Source organism: Manacus vitellinus, unplaced genomic scaffold (genome assembly GCF_001715985.3).
Source record: "Manacus vitellinus isolate BGI_N305 unplaced genomic scaffold, ASM171598v3 scaffold_13_pilon, whole genome shotgun sequence".
Lineage (NCBI taxonomy): Eukaryota > Metazoa > Chordata > Aves > Passeriformes > Pipridae > Manacus > Manacus vitellinus.
The window spans coordinates 18532865-18548560 of record NW_021938999.1 but is presented as its reverse complement, the minus strand read 5'-3'; the positions used below and the strand labels follow the sequence as shown (position 1 = coordinate 18548560).

Below are 15696 nucleotides of genomic sequence, written 5' to 3'. Positions count from 1 at the left end.
GACTGTGATCAGTGGTAGTGAAGGCCACGGATGCAGCCATCTGAAGATGAAGAAACCCAGGCATGATCCAGCACGGCTTTGGTCGAATTTTGGGTGACATCTTTGTCACCAGTGACTGTGCTACAGGAATGTTTGAGGGTCTCTGCTCTAATCAGCTCCATGCTGCCCTGACCACAGTGGTAAAAATTCTCCAAGGTGCTTAGTCTGACTGCAGCAAAGCTAAACCTGTCTTCAGGTGGAATGGTTGCAATGGTGAATTAGGCCAACCCCTGAGAAGAGGTTACAGAGGTGCAGGGAAGACAAAATGTCAGGGATGAAACAAAAACCCCACCTGCTTATTAGTGAAAGCAAAGACTGTAACTTGGTTTCCCTTTTTTCATTAGGATGTGGTTTAGCAAAATTGCCACCGTGTGCCTGCAGAGGTGATGAGCCCCAACCACACCACAGGGCTTCCCAACAGCCGAGCTGTGCAGGGCGTGGTATCATCCACACAGCAGATGATGTTCCATAGCTCTGGGGGCAAAAAAAAAGCAATCCAAGAGGCAGCATGTAACCCCTGAAAAACACAGGGTATCTGCCAAAACCCCTGTGTGGGGCAAAAGCACTTGTAGGAAACGAGAGGTGAGTCAAAACCAGAGCAAGGGCTGCGGCAGAGCCTGCACAAGTTCATCTTCGAAAGCTCCACATTTCAGATCTGCTGCCCTGGGTTTGTGCCTCCGCCCATCCCAAGCTCAGCCCCTCGCCAAAGGAAACTGTAATTTTTATGAATGTCTTGAATTGCAGCCAGGGAATTAACTGCAGGAAATTTTCATGTTGCTAAATGTTAATTTGTAGAAAGTGAGTGAGTAATATAGGCTGGGGAGGGGGGAAGCTAAAAATTTAATAGCATAATATAAACAACCATACCATGTAAAGGAAGCTCAGGGAAATACTCCGTTCTGTAAAGTGCTAATCCTATGAGGATACTTTGTCTTTGGTGGATAGACAAAGTGTCTGCACACTGGACCCAACACGTTGAATTTTGTTCCTGAGTAACCCAAAATTAGCTTTGAGCAGCATCAGCCTACTGTAACAGTGCTGAGTGTCAGAACTTTGCACGTGACTTTTCAAGAATCAAAAAACAACTCTGCTGAAGAGGCTGTTTCCTCAAGCTGACTTTCACATTCATTTTTGGTTTTTTTTCACTTCTGTTAATTTATTTCCTGCGTTCCATTAAAAATGGCACTAACAGGTCAAAGAGCATCAAAATTATTTCATTTGCCAAAAAAAAGCCACAAGCTAACAACAGCTGAAAAACAACAGCAAAACCTTCTCTGCCTTTGTTGATTGTGCACTTTACCAAAGATTTACATTTTTCACATCTGTTGTCTTCCCATATTGTTTTCATCTTGCATGTAAAAATGATACAGCAAGATAAACAATCTCCCAATGCTCCCAATGGCTGGAGAAATGGGAGCTTAATAATAGCTCTGATTATTTTTTTCATCCAAAAGAATACTAAAACAGCCCATATTTTTTTGTGATGTCACAACTAGTAGAGAGTTTGACATTATCACATTAACTGCTAATGTATAAATGCAATACTAATGTACTAGAATTAAAACATTGTATAATAACCTTCCCTTGGTTCAGCCATTAAAAATGCATTAATACTCTGTCTTGCAAGTTGGGCCTGATGCAATTTTATTCATCAATAACTGGTTTGTGAGTTTTTTTGTTTGTGTGGATATCTGTGTTTATTTTCTGGAAAATCATTATGACTTTGTCTTTTGCAAAATAAATGTCATAAACATCTCAGGTGCACTTATGTAGCCTTTATTTTATTTTTATTTTATTTACAAGAATAGTAGCCAGAACAAGGAAACTCAATCTGCCTCCTTTTAGCTTGTACTCAATCATTGTGTTGGCCAGCTTTATCCAGTGCTGTGGGGTTCAAAATACCCATTTGTAAAGTTAGTATAGTACCCATCTCGTGCAAATTGAGACTTAATTAACAGATGTTTGTAACTGCTTTCACATCTTCCTAAGAGTCACACTACATGAGTGCAAAGCAGTTGTTGCTGGAACATGAGAACACTGGAGCAAAGGCGTTTCTGGAGATGGGAAGGGGGTTACAAAGGGCTTTTTGAGTTATTTTGGTTTGTTGGGGTTTTTTTTAAAGATACTTTGAAACCTTTTTAAAAATCCCTGTTTTGCAGCAGGTGGGGCATAAGAGGGCAGATGTCTCCCATATAATAGGTGCCAGTTCTTGCATCCCCCTTCTACAACCTGCATGCATCAAGGTTTTAAAGCTTTTTTAAAGCAAGCTCAGAGTTGAACATAAAGACTGCTGGAACAGCAGTGGGCATGTCGAAGCACGCTTGAAGATAACAGCTGTCAGGACACAGGAGATGAAAATGCAACCAAGGACACAGGCTACAGGAAAACTTGGCCTTGGGCGTTTTGCTTTCACCTCAGTAGTTTTAACCCTTTGCACTCCAGAAATGATTGTCAAACTTGGGGGAGCACAAAGGAGGAGAAAATCCTTTTTATTGAAAATACACAAGTAACTGGTAAATAGCTGCTGGGTCACCATTATAAAGTACAGGCAGGGCTGCATTCAGACAGCCTGGCTTTTATCTGATTGTGAGCAATGTGTTTCCTCATACGGGAACTACCGCCAACCCAATTTTAATCAGCTGCAATTTTGTTTTTACATCTAAATTAGAATAGCTTGGATTGAATGGGAAGTGAAAAGAAGTGTCTGATCAAAGCATTTCTGTAAAGCAATAACTCTCTTGCTTCAGTTTCATCATGCATCTCCAGTTTGATATTCTTCATTTTACTCAAATATTGCCAGGACTACAGTGCATTTTACATCAGCATTCTGCTTGCAAAGTTCAATAAACAGTTCATGAGCCATATTGGGAAGTCTCACTGAAGACCTTGCTCTTTAAAACATGTAGGTACAAGTATGGTTCAGATTGGCAATGAAGAATGGAAACTTTCGGTTCTCTTGTTGTCTCCAATCCACCTTGATTTGGGAACAACCAAAAATATTCCTTCCTGATGACTCTTCGGGGACCTGTGTGAAAAGAGTCTGTGGTATCAGTTACTGCAAGTAAGCAGACACATGTTTGGCACATACCTCAGCAGAGACCAATATACCTCTCATCCAAGCTGAGGGACGTTAGCAGGACAGCCCTTGATTTGTGGCTAAATTCCAATCTGTGACCCAACAAAGCCTCTCCCCACCAAGCTTGTTGCTCCTGCACTTTCCACCTGTATTATATCCAGTTAAAATGAAAATGGCTATATACAAGCTTCTGCTAGCATCTGTTCCCATGTCTGTTGTCTGAAACAAAGCTTAATTATCACAGCCCTTTCCTTCATATTTTCTTTTGATTCACCCAATTGTCTACAGCCTTGATATGTAGAGCATAAATGCCAAGGCTGAAACGTGCATTCAATTAGATGACTCTTGACTGACCTACATAACAGTTCATTCATGAGATAATGTGACCTGGAGTCATGGAGATAGAAGCCAGTTGATTGAGCTGGGTTGGCTGTGTACACTGCAAACTCTCCAGTGATTGAGGAATCATCTAAAATTAGCCCTACGCTGTACATTGTTGAGAGCCTTTTAGATCTGGCTCTGTTTCAGTGATATTTCTTTTATGAGATGGGCGTATAATTTGTCACATTGTAATTCTTTAATGCTTAACTTTATTAGCATGAAGTACTTGGGTATCAAATAAAACGAGCAATTAAGTGATTTATGTTTAAGGTCTGCTCTCAGCTCAGGGTGTAGGTAGCAAGCCTCCCATGAAGGGGCGAGAGCGTGCTCGGTATTTACCACTTCCTTCAGAGAGCGACAAAATGGTGCTTTTTGAAGATGAACCTCGTTGTGCATGTAAATCCCAACTGCCTATTACTGCGCCGCAAGTTAATATGTGTTTTTATATTAAAGGTTACTGTGTGTTTGTAGTGAACTGCGGGATATTTTCCCTAGCTTTTGCCTACTGCGTTTGTGAACTCGCAGCTTTCAGCTGTGGGGGAAAAAAAAAAGTTAACCAGAGAGCGAATGGTTTCAGTGCAGCGCTTAAGCGACAGTTTTTGTATTACTAAGCCACAAAGGAAGCTCAGATAAAGGTTGTAGGTCGGAAAGAAGCCTTGAGGAGCATGCTCATGAAGTGAGGCGCTTCAAGAGAGGCTGCAGCTGTCACTTACAGATCGAAGGGGCTGTGAGGTATTTCAACCATTTTCTTACCCTATCTTGCCTAAAACATTAATTAACAGAATAATGTGAAATTATCTGGTGTCCTCTAGGGCATAAGTTCCTCTATTTTTATTTTTTCTCTCATTAAGTGTTGTAGGAGCAGTCTGTGCTCTGTCACGTCCAGTTCCTCTCAGATGAAGCTGCTTCGGCGCTGACTGATGAGTGTTGCGAGGAGGACAGGGGGACATTTTGTATAGGGAGGCTTTGTGCTCTTCAAAACACTTTTGGGGCACAGCACTAAGGTTCTCGAGGCTTTCTCTATTAGTTGGTGCATCTCCTGTTTTGACATGTGCATTCAAAAAACAGGTTGCTTTGCTGCCTCCTTCCCTGTCTCTTCCGTGTGCTGGTTTAGTGGTTCACTCCGTGCTGACACAGTTTATGAGCCTCTCTAGGGGAGGGTGAAGATTAATCAAAAAGCCCAGCAACTGGCTGTCAGCTGTCCAGCAGGAGAGTTCCTGAGAGTCTTTTTGTGAGTTTCTTAGTTTTTTTGGAGTGTTTTTACTTTATGTTGTATAAGAAGTAATAAGGAAGTGACAACTTGCACGATAGTAAAAAGGCATTTAATTTATTCTTTCACTTTATATGTTTTGCCGTGCTTTCATATGTTCCATTATTTTTATGCTGCATATACATCGTTTGGCTTTGAGTGAAGAAAATGTTAGGCATGCTGGAGAGGGGAGCAGGAGAGAAACTTTTATATTTTGCAGGAAACTTTTATATTTTGTGATTCAGACAGACCACTCGGGCTCCAAGCTGAGGCTGAAATTGCACAGGGCCCAATTAGTGCCTGTTACCTTTGCTGTTTGCTCCTGATCGGTTGCAGAGATGGAGGTTTAATTAAGCAGAAATGGGGATGTGGAGTTAATGTTCATTATAACTAAAATCGAAACAGCTGTTTACCTTGCCAGAGCCTTGTGCGTTAATGTCCATAAATCTCACCTTGAGGAGAGCTCGGAGGAACCATCCCCTGCACACGCCTTTCCAGATATCGTGTAGTATCACTTTACGTACTAATTTTCACAACATTTCCTAATCATATTAATTAACACATTAGGGTATAATTCTTATTGTCTACAGAAATTACTTCAATTAAAACTATTAACATATTACCATGATTGTTATATTATTGCAGCTCGCTTTGCTACCACTCAACATCTCTAGCATAACCAAATATTTGAAATCAGCATAAAATTTTCATGGCTGTGCTTTTCCTCTTAACGATCGGATCAAGTCTCACTGTAAACTTCCCGTATAAACTCTGTTTCTGTGCTGGGGTTCCTCAGTGAAAAAAGATGTGAGAGGCCATGACTGTCCCACAAGCTGAGGCTAAAGAGAATTTATCTTGATTAGGCTCTGCAGTGCCCAACAGGAGCATGACCACAGGAACCAACCGAAAGAGTAAATGCTACAGTGGAGCAAAAGGCAGTAATGGATAGAAACTGGCCATATTCATGCTAAAAAATCTGTAGAGTGTTTTTGTTTATTTTTGTCTTTTCTTGATCAGAGCTGTGAGTTTCTGGCCTTGCTCTCTTGGAGGAGGAATGAAGGCGATAGACTAGCTTTAATATTGAACATTGTTAGATTCAAAATCATCTTACAGGCAAATGAAACATGGTGCCTGTGTAAAAGGCAAAAATTTGTAATTGAAATCTTAAAGGTCTCATCAAAGATTATTATTATTAGTCCAGATCTACTTATTAAGAGAAAAGAAATAGTGCTATTATGGGGTAGGAAAACTTCAGTAATACATTTGAAATATACACGTTTCTGTTACCTACTCCTGTCCAAGGTGTTTTGCTCATCCATACTCCATGAGCTTTAATTTTTGGAGCTGGGGAGTGGTTATGGCAAATAGTCAGATACCAAGGGCTTCATTCGGAGGGGTACCTTCATAGAGGGTGTTTCTTCTTCCTCTTATCCATGAGGAGCATGATGCTGATGTCAGCAGTTTCGTCATCCTCATTCCAGGTTCTGCTTCTGGCTATTTTGATGGGGTTTTTATGTTTTCTAACATGCTTTTACACCTTGCCCTTTCTTCCTTGGATTGCAACACCACGCAACCCCTGAATTCAATATGTATGCAATGTCTTACATATGTTGGATACTTCTTCTTTCTTACCCTGAAGCCACAGGTTTGCCTTTCTTTATACAGCTGTAGGTGAATTTTCGTAGCCCTGAGGTCTTGAGTGTCAGTCTGTGCCCTGTCTGATACCAGCTCGTGCCTCCACTGCTCTGCACTGTATCATGTGTTGCCTCTTTCAAGTTCTCTGCTCTGATACCACATCTGTGTTCCTCTGCACTCTTTTATTATCTTGGGATCATAAATATTTCATCCTGTGCATAGTAACTACTTGTTACCACTCTCTGTATAAAAATTACACTTAAACTACATCATTATGCAAAGATAAGCAAAAGTAAAATATATTAGGCAATAGCCACCTGGTCATTAAGGAAATTGCTGCTGCAGCTAAAGCAGCTAAAATGAAGCTCCAGGCTGGGCAATACAAGCGTAGGCAAGCCTGACATGCCCTGAGGATGTGCAGGCTCAGCACAAAGTCTGTGCCCCATTACTGGCACCAGCATCACCATGCTCACTGGGCTACAGGAATTTAATGTGATGAATGAGATCATTATTTGGGTTTACCCATATTGGCTGGGTGACACAGGATGTCCTTTCTGGGTTTATAGCAACACCTTAAACTGTTGAAATAGAAAGAGAATACTTTGCCTTTACAGAGCAGATGCATATTGACGTAGTATTAGCAGACAAGTTGAACAAAAAACAAGAAATTTGATCTAACTGAGGTAGATAATTGCTGTCATTACTCTAAGCCATATGTATTCTATTCATCTTCATGATATTGCTGTGAAAAAGCTGTTATCCTCCTTTACAGATAGATGGTATTTAGCTACAGTTGCCCTAGGATGCCTCTACAGTCAATGGAAAGACATTTCCACCTCCATTTTAGTCCACCTGAAGTCTGAATTGCCCTCTAAAATGATTATTTCTCTTCACGGACTAAACAGGAAATCCTGCACACATAAATTTAATAAATCTGAGCCAAAGAGATTAGAGATTTGTCTGCAGCAGATGAGTTTCAGACTCTGTGCTTTCCCAGCTGTTACTAGTAACTAGCTTAGCTTAAATTTATTTTATGTATGGACTTATATAGGTGACTGCCATAGTTTAGATTGTACTGCTGTTATACACCAAATGAGACGTGTCCACATGGCTGAGTGTGGAATTCAGTTTTCATATTTCAGATGAGCAGATAATGCCCTAATCAGTTCTCGTCTATCTGATGCAGTCAGTGGCACTACTCAATTCTTTTCAGTTTGGCTACTGCTCCAAACTGTTAAACCATCTGCTGATAGCAGCCGAAAAGATGACAATATAATAAATTACCAGAAAAAGTTAAGATGCCTAACATCTGCTCTCCACCAAACTTGAGCATCTTCCCTGAATTGATGTTCTGTCATGTCTTGACACAGTAAGGGAAGATCCCTGCTCTGAAGCTGTTGCAAAATTCAAATCATTTGCAGCTGGACCTACATTCCAGGCATCCATCCTAGGCCTAAATAAGGAATAGCAGTAACGAAGGGAGAGGACAAAGGCAGGAGAACAAATAGTTTCTCAAAATACCTTAAGATGTTCCTGGCCCAGGTAAAAGTCCATATCTACTCATTCTTCATTTTGATTAATGCAGAAATACCTAATGATGGCAAGCAGAATTTTGAAAGACAGGAATAGAAACTGCCACCTCTTCAGAGCCACGTGACTGTGTCCTGGAATTATGTTCTGCATAATGTTTTAATCAAATAACAGTTTGCTTAGTAGTATGGACCACATTGTTTAGTACAAACAGAACACAAACATATTCTAGATAAGATTATGTAGCTCTGAAGGTGCTGGTAGGCAGACACTGTTGAGAAAATATACGCATAATATTTACTTAAAACGTTCCTGGAGCCTCCTTTGGTGTTATTAGTCTGTCATGAAAATCTGCAAACACACACTTATCAAAAACTCACTGCAAAACATTAGGCAGTTAGTGAAGTCAAATATAGAGGGTGGATGCCATAGTAGAGTACAGTTAATGGTTGAGTTGTGACTTAACTTACACCCAAGTGCAAATATAATTAAATTAGAAGAAGTCCTGAACCAAACATAGGAGGTGTAGCCTGCTTGGAATGCAAAGATGAACCTGTATCCCATCCTACTGAAGGTAGAACTCTAGGAGAGAGAAGTCCAGAGCTGAATCCACGTTAAAAGGTGTAAAAGAAAACAGTAGATGCCACAATGTTCTACTCATTATTGTGGTACAAACTTGCACGGAATTATGTGATCTAAGAGAACAGACCCCTGGAATGCAGAGCTCATGGAACTTGTGGCACTAGCTTGGGTGATTCTCCTTATATTAGCTAAATGCAAGTTGTTTTCTAGTTTCCTTTTTTAAGTTTGTTCAAGACTAAAAATACCCTCTTAAGATGTGATTTCTCTAAACATAATAGTTGATTTCTTCTCTGTTCCTAATTTCTCTCACATACGTGGCCCTAGCAGCGAATAGGTGACATAGGAGCCCTCAGCACACATCCCTTCGTTGCAGATCTCCTGTGATTTTAAGACAACTCAGTGAAATTGCACTGGATCTAAATTCACCTTAAGCAGAAGGATGATCCTTGTAAATAAATATGAAATAAGATAATGTAGTTATAATTAATAAAAGAATACAAACATAATAGTGCAAATACCTAAATACACCAGTGGCCTTCACTATATAGTAAAGCAACTGGATTTGATCCTGGTGAGTATATTCCACACTGTATTCCCGTGAGTCCTGTTCTGCCACAGATCTATCATGCATCCATCCATGAAAATCTGTTCCTGCAGGTCTAGATTAGATAACGCTCCCTCCGTTCCTTCCTTGTAACAGTATTGTTCATCATTCACTCTGTTGCTTCTCCTTACTTCTTTGTCTCTCCTAATTAGACCTCGGGGCTGCTGGTTTGTGTTCCATAGGACCAGCAAGTTTTTCCTGATCTAGACCCAGTAGAAGCAAGCAGTAAAGCAAGTTATATTTTAGCTTATGTGATTTGGCAAGCATGGGCTATGACGTGGTGACAGTGAAATAAGGAGCCAGCAGGTTAGCAGCAGGAGCAGAGAGCATCCCTGTGATGGCTGATCTGAGATTCTTGCCATCAATGCACCTGGACGTCTGTCTAGGAACAGACACTCAGGTTTATGTCATACTGCACCAGCCTGGAGAAATCCTGAGGCATTGCTCAGATGAGATGGTGTGGTTTGTATGGACCAGTGCTGTTTGGAAAAGGTGGGAGAGTTCAAGTCTGTGTGCATGTGTGTGTCCTTGACTGACATATTTAACCTAATGCAGAATTAAACCTGTAGCTGTCACTGTCTCATCCCAGCATGGTGACCAGCTGTGCCTGACTGATATAACAGGCTGTTTTTCCTTTTAAAGGTATTATTTATAGCGTTATCTTTCAGGGGAAGGTGTGAGACTGGTGTATTTGGCTGGATAGCAATGCCAGTATGTTCGTCTTCTACAGGGTAGAGGTGATGTTTCTAATCAAGCTGGGGCTGAACGGACTTTGCAAGAGGAGCGAGGTGAGATTTCTAAACAACTTAAAGGATTTGGTTCAGAACAGGCATTAATCAGTCATTAAAAAGCAATTGCAAATACCATTACTTTCTGTCCATCTCTAGTGTTTCTCAAGCATGTCCCTGAAAGCTTGACACCATTCTGCAGGTTTAGCAGTAATTTGAATGCAACAAATCGTACCTGCAAAGCACAGATGTTGAAAGCTGAAAAATCTGAAGGTGCCGTATGTTTCCTGTAATTGAAAGCAGGTGCCCTGAAGGAAGCAGAGATTCTGTTTCAGTTTATGAAGTATCTAGTTGGCAGAGCAGGCAAAAAATACCTGCTAAAACTTCATTCACTAGGACTGGATAAAACAGCTTAAAGCTGCTGTTTTACGATAGCTCTCAGGGGCTCAAACAAGGGATTGAGGTCCTGTTGTATCGGGCACCAGAGACAACAGGAACTGAGTTGCAGTTTGGTTTAGTGAGTAATTGTAGCTGCATGTATTTAAAGATTGGGATGAGAGGGAAGACCATGATACATAGACCAGTTGGAGTGAGTCCAGAGGAGGACACCAAGATGATTAGAGGGATGGAACACCTCTCCTATGAGGAAAGGCTGAGAGAGTTGGGGTTGTTTCTTCCTGGAGAAGAGAAGGCTCTCGGGAGACCTTAGAGCACCTTCCAGTACCTAAAGGAGTCCTGGAGAGAACTGGAGAGAGACTTTTGACAAGAGCATGTAGTGATAAGACAAAGGGAAATGTCTTTAAGCTGAAAGAGAGCGGGTTTATATTAGATATTTGGAAGAAATTCTTTCCCATGAAGGTAGCGAGGCACTGGAACAGGTTGCCCAGGGAACTTGTAGGTGCCCCATCCCTGGAAGTTTTCAAGACCAGATTGGATGGGGTTTGAAGCAACCTGGTCTAGTGAAAGGTGTCCGTGCCCATGTCAAGGGGGTTGGAACCAGGTGATATTTAAGATCCCTTCCAAACCAAACCATTCTATGATTCTAGTATATGATAACTCTGCCTTGTGCAGCTCTGAAACCAGTCCCAGCATCTCCAGCACTTTGGAGATGTGCTGTATATTTCAATGTGTTCAATATGTGCTGGATATTTCAATCCACTCTGCATTGAAGTGGATGCTGCATCCCAGTTCTGCATCTCCCAGTGGTCCCACTCCTGAACACTTGTATTGTTGCTTCAGTGAACGCTCAGTGTGGTAGGCTGCCAATCTGTGTTTTTCCTTGGTTAGTGTATATAAACAGTCCAGGCCTAAAAATGAATAAAAGCTATGAAAATTTATGCTTTTGAGGACGACTTTCTGGGAAACAGCCTGTACAGTGAAGCCTGCAGGATAATGAACAGGAGAGAAGTGCCCAGTGTGTTCTACCTGTGGCTCCACCTGCAGACTTCACAAGGCTTTAGGGAGGGCTTTTTTGTGTGTCTGGGCCTCAATTTACTTACAGACAGTGGTAAAAGCTCCAAGGGTCCTCTAAGAATTATTCAGTCGATGTTTGCAGGGGTTTTTTGCCTGGTTTGTGGTACTTGTGGTACATGTAAGAGCCAAATGTTATTACCCCATGAGATTTAGCAGAATTGTATTCAAGTTGAACATAGCCTGTGCAGCCACAGACAGAAAAAAAAAACAGCAAAGCACCCCAAATCATCAAAACTTACTGATGCTTCCAGCTCTGTAATGCTGCAGTTTGAGCAAGCCAGGACTATATCCCCTTCTGTTCTGTGTTTTGGTGGCTATAGCAAGCGTAGAAAGACAAAACAACTTTGATCAAAACGTTTTTCAACTCTTTCTCTAATGAAACAGATAGTGCCTGGCGCAGTATCATTGTACAGTTATTTCATCTCCCTCAAAATACTTCTCTTAAGTTCTGAAAGTGCTGACTGACCTGTGTGCACCAAGCTCAAAGCTCTTGCTCCAAGTCTTGGACTGCCATTTAATGACTCTGCAGCACTTTCACTATATTCTTCTTCTTTGTATTGTCCACATTTTTTTTCCCTACTTCAGTACTAGGCAGACATTTTCTAGGACTTTTTCTTCTTTAGTCTATCAAACCACCTGAAAGAGAGAAAAAATGTCCTTTGTTCACTTTGTGACAGAGAACATAGATTTTGCTGAGAAAATAGTGAATTATGTTTACCACCTTTTTCTAATGGCCAAGAATAGATAGGAAAACTTGTGGGAAAAAAAGTGGAAGAAAAGGCCTGATTTTCAATATATATTAGTCAGTTTTTCATTCTTTTTGACAATCTTATTTAACTGACTTAATATTGGATCTTAATTCCAGCCAAAATTTTAGAAACTAGGAATTTAATGACTTTCCCCATCATTTCTCTCTGTATAGCTCTCTATACATGAAAGGTCAATGTCAGTCAGACCTTACCATTTGGCATGAAGATGAATATAGAAGCTAAAGAGGATTTAAAAAATACATGATCTGGCATTTGAAACTGAAGTCTGGCAGTTGAGTTCTGCTTTTATTCCTTTATCTGCTGGTGACTTAGTGCTTTGTCTCTGATGGAGTGTGTTTACAGGTTTAATAATCTTTTTGTCCTACTGTACAGCAGTGGAGAAAGTCCTGCAGGGGCTAAGTCAGATTTTTAGGTAGGTTGAAGGAGTGTCTGGTTGATGGTACCACTCTCCCTAGAGACATTTCTGTGCAGCAAGTATGTAAAATGGGGTTAATACTCTCCACACCTCACAGAAGCCAAAAGAGAAGTCCATTTACCTAAAAATCTTTGTCTGGGATGTCTGGTCCCCTTGTTTCTTATTATTGACTGTAGAAAGAAGGGAAGGTGTCTGGGTTACTAATGTGGTGTTTATGGAGGCTTCTGCAGCTCAGTGAAATCCATCTGAGCGTCAGTGCCTTAATTTTCCCATCTGTGAAACGTAGGTTATGTCTCACAGTAGAATCATGATCCTTACTGCTTCTGTGTTCAGAATGCCTGGAGAAAGAAGGCAAAGTTAAAAGACAGGGTGGTATTCTGATCAGTGTGGTGTTTGCTCTAAAAGCTGCAATATACAGCCTGAAAGTATAGCACAGGTGCGGACATACACGGAATGAAAAACCATATTTCTTTCTGCAGTAGTGCTTTTAGGCGGTATTGTTGGGCATCTCAGGAAAGCAGTTGAATATTTCAAGCCAAGTCTTGGAAATATCCATTTTAATGTACACAGCAAAGGTGGAGGGACCTTTGTTTATGTTTTGAATATTTGCAAACAGCTGGGGCTCTGTGCATAGTCCCTCTGCATCTGCTGACTTGCTGTTGTCTTTCGCTGCTCATTTTTTATAATTGTATTAACTTTCCGATTGAAAAATACATATGTATTATATATGGCTCTATTAGGCATCGTTAAAGAGTCAGCAGACAGCTGAGTTTGATACAACCTACACTGAGCTTTCTCCTCTGTTTTCAGATACAGAGAAATTGAGTATCTGCTTTCTTAGGATGCCTAGGTTATCAGGCACTATGAAATACCCATTACTCATTCCTACATCTAGTATGTCATATGCAGAGAACAAAAATCTCAATCCCTAATTGCTGCAGATCACTACTTGTAGCAAAGTGGGACAGGTTTTTTGAATGAAAGATGATCTGGTGATCTTAGCCTCAGCAAGAAAGTTGCTTTTCGCTAGTAGGTGATGTGTAATTTATCAAAACCAAAAAACTTTGATACTTTCTATCCTGTCACATAAGACTGAGCTGCTGCAGAGGTGCATGAGATAAGGTTATGCTGTCCCTGGAATTCACTTGCTTCTTATTCTGTGATATTTCGCTTTCATCCCTTCATAATGTGGCGGCTTTCTGATATCATTTTTATAAGGTATTGCTCCTGCTGCTAGTAGTAGTTAGTAGGATCATGTGATAGCTGAGGTTTGAAGGTCCCTCAGGAGATCCCTGGTCCAACCTCCTGCTCAGAGCTGGATCAGCTGTGAAATCATTCCACGTTTCTCAGGGTTTGATACACCTGTGTCTTGACAGCCTTTCGAGATGGAGACTGCACAGTGTTTCTGGGCAACCTATTCTGGTGGTTGACTGTCCTCATGGGGAAAATATTTTTTCCTTCTATCCAGGGGGAGACTCTTCTTTTAACTTGTGTATGTTGCTTGTTGTCTTCCCACTGCTGTGCCATGCAAGGGGCCTGGTTTTGTTCAGCCTCGAGAGGAGAAGGCTTCAGAGGAACCTTCATGTATTTATGGGAGGATATTGAGAGGACAGGGACAAGCTCTTATATTGGTAGATATTCCTGCACCATTTCACCAATAAAGGTTGGTCTAGAGTTTTTCACACTTTGAGAAGCCTTTGGAAGAAGTGTTCTCGTTTCTGCCAGCTGGCAGTGTGTGTGAATTTAAGGGGTTCTATCCCCCCTTCTAGTCTCTGACTTAGGGAATCCATTCTGCATTGCATGACATCTTGCCTGTCTCATGACTGAAGCTGCCTTAGTCCTTTGGGCATCCACAATCCATCAGCAGCCTGCTAATATAGGTGCAGTGAGACTTGTTTCTGCTCCAGGTTTTCTAAACAGATATAACAGGTTTCCCCTCGGTTGCTAACACTGCATACACGAAAACAGGAATGGTTGTCTCCATTTTTGCATATGTCTGAATTTTCTCTGCAAGAGCTGTCTCATGTTAACTTATTGCCTGAAGTTATACAAATTACTGCTATAAATGGTTAACACTTAAGGAAATGGGGAAATTGTTGTTCAGATGGTACCTATCAGTCTGGGTAGCAAGTACACAAAAACTTGTTTCGTTGCAAGGCAGAGTAGCACCCAAAGGCAAAGAATTGCATCGGTGTTCTTGAGCTATTTAATAACATGGTTTTTCTTTGTTTGTTTTTTTTTTAAATCTACCAATAAATACACATCTATTTGAGCTAACTTTTTAAAAAATCATTTGGGACTATGCTGTTATTTCCTTGTTGTGTATCTCTAGGTTTTTGCGAATTTTTTTTTGGTAATCTTAAAAGAGAAATGAAAGCACGTTATTGGTCAGGGCTGACTCTCTAATTTGTATTTCTAAATCTTACACGACCCTGTTCCCCCAGCATGGCAAATTACTTAGGTACCAACTCCAGACCTAAATGAAACAAACCTTTGCTGTATTTTGCTTCTGATCAGAATTAAAATGAGTACTTGTACATATTTAATGAAAATAATATCCTTTCCAGTCCTTTCAAAGGACTTGCTACATTTCTTATTTTTAGATGTTAGTTTCTACAGCTAATGTTACTTGTGCTGCATCCAAAGCACACCTGCAGATTTCACAAAAACAAAAAAACCTCTTCACCAAAAAAGAGTTTATCTTCTGAATCTGGAGGGTTGTGAAAGTAAGGAGTGGGGAACACAGAAAGAGGAAGATTTGAGTTGTTACGGTAAATTATTTTCCATGAGACAGACAGAGGGCTTCTGTTCCTGGAGCAATGCATAGTAGCTAGACTGATGCATTTTAACTTAAGATATGACTAAAAAAAGAGGATTAAATCTTTTTTTTACAGCTATTTAAATTTCAGCACTATCTGGGTAAAAGCATGTGAACAGCTTTACAGGACCAAAATGAATGTTGACCCAGCCTAGTAGCCTGATTCCACAGAAGCCCCTAGAAAATGTGTAAGTGAAAATAAACAAAATAATGGTGAAAGTGCTCAAGGATTTTATTCTTTTTTTTCCTGTAGCCTCTCCCAGATGTTTTCAAACTGTAACATGGGGACCCAAACCTGAAGTTGCATCTACACGTTTGTTTTAAATGGCTTTTGCTAATTTCTTTTCCACCAGAGAAGAATTTGGTGGGTCCTTTTAGGTCCTCATACGCTGGTCT

The 15696-nt window shown here is 40.7% G+C and overlaps 1 protein-coding gene across 8 annotated transcripts in view; it reads left to right on the top strand.

Annotated features, from left to right (window-relative positions):
* Positions 1 to 15696, top strand: part of CELF2 (CUGBP Elav-like family member 2) — a 555113-nt gene that overhangs the window by 349433 nt on the left and 189984 nt on the right. Inside the window, exon 1 of one of the 8 annotated variants that reach the window (XM_018068160.2) lies at positions 9829 to 9884. The exons of the other annotated variants lie outside the window; for them this stretch is intronic. The gene's annotated coding sequence lies outside the window, so the exon portion shown is untranslated. Of the gene's footprint in view, positions 1 to 9828; positions 9885 to 15696 lie in introns of those variants that run through there. 8 annotated transcript variants of the gene reach the window in all.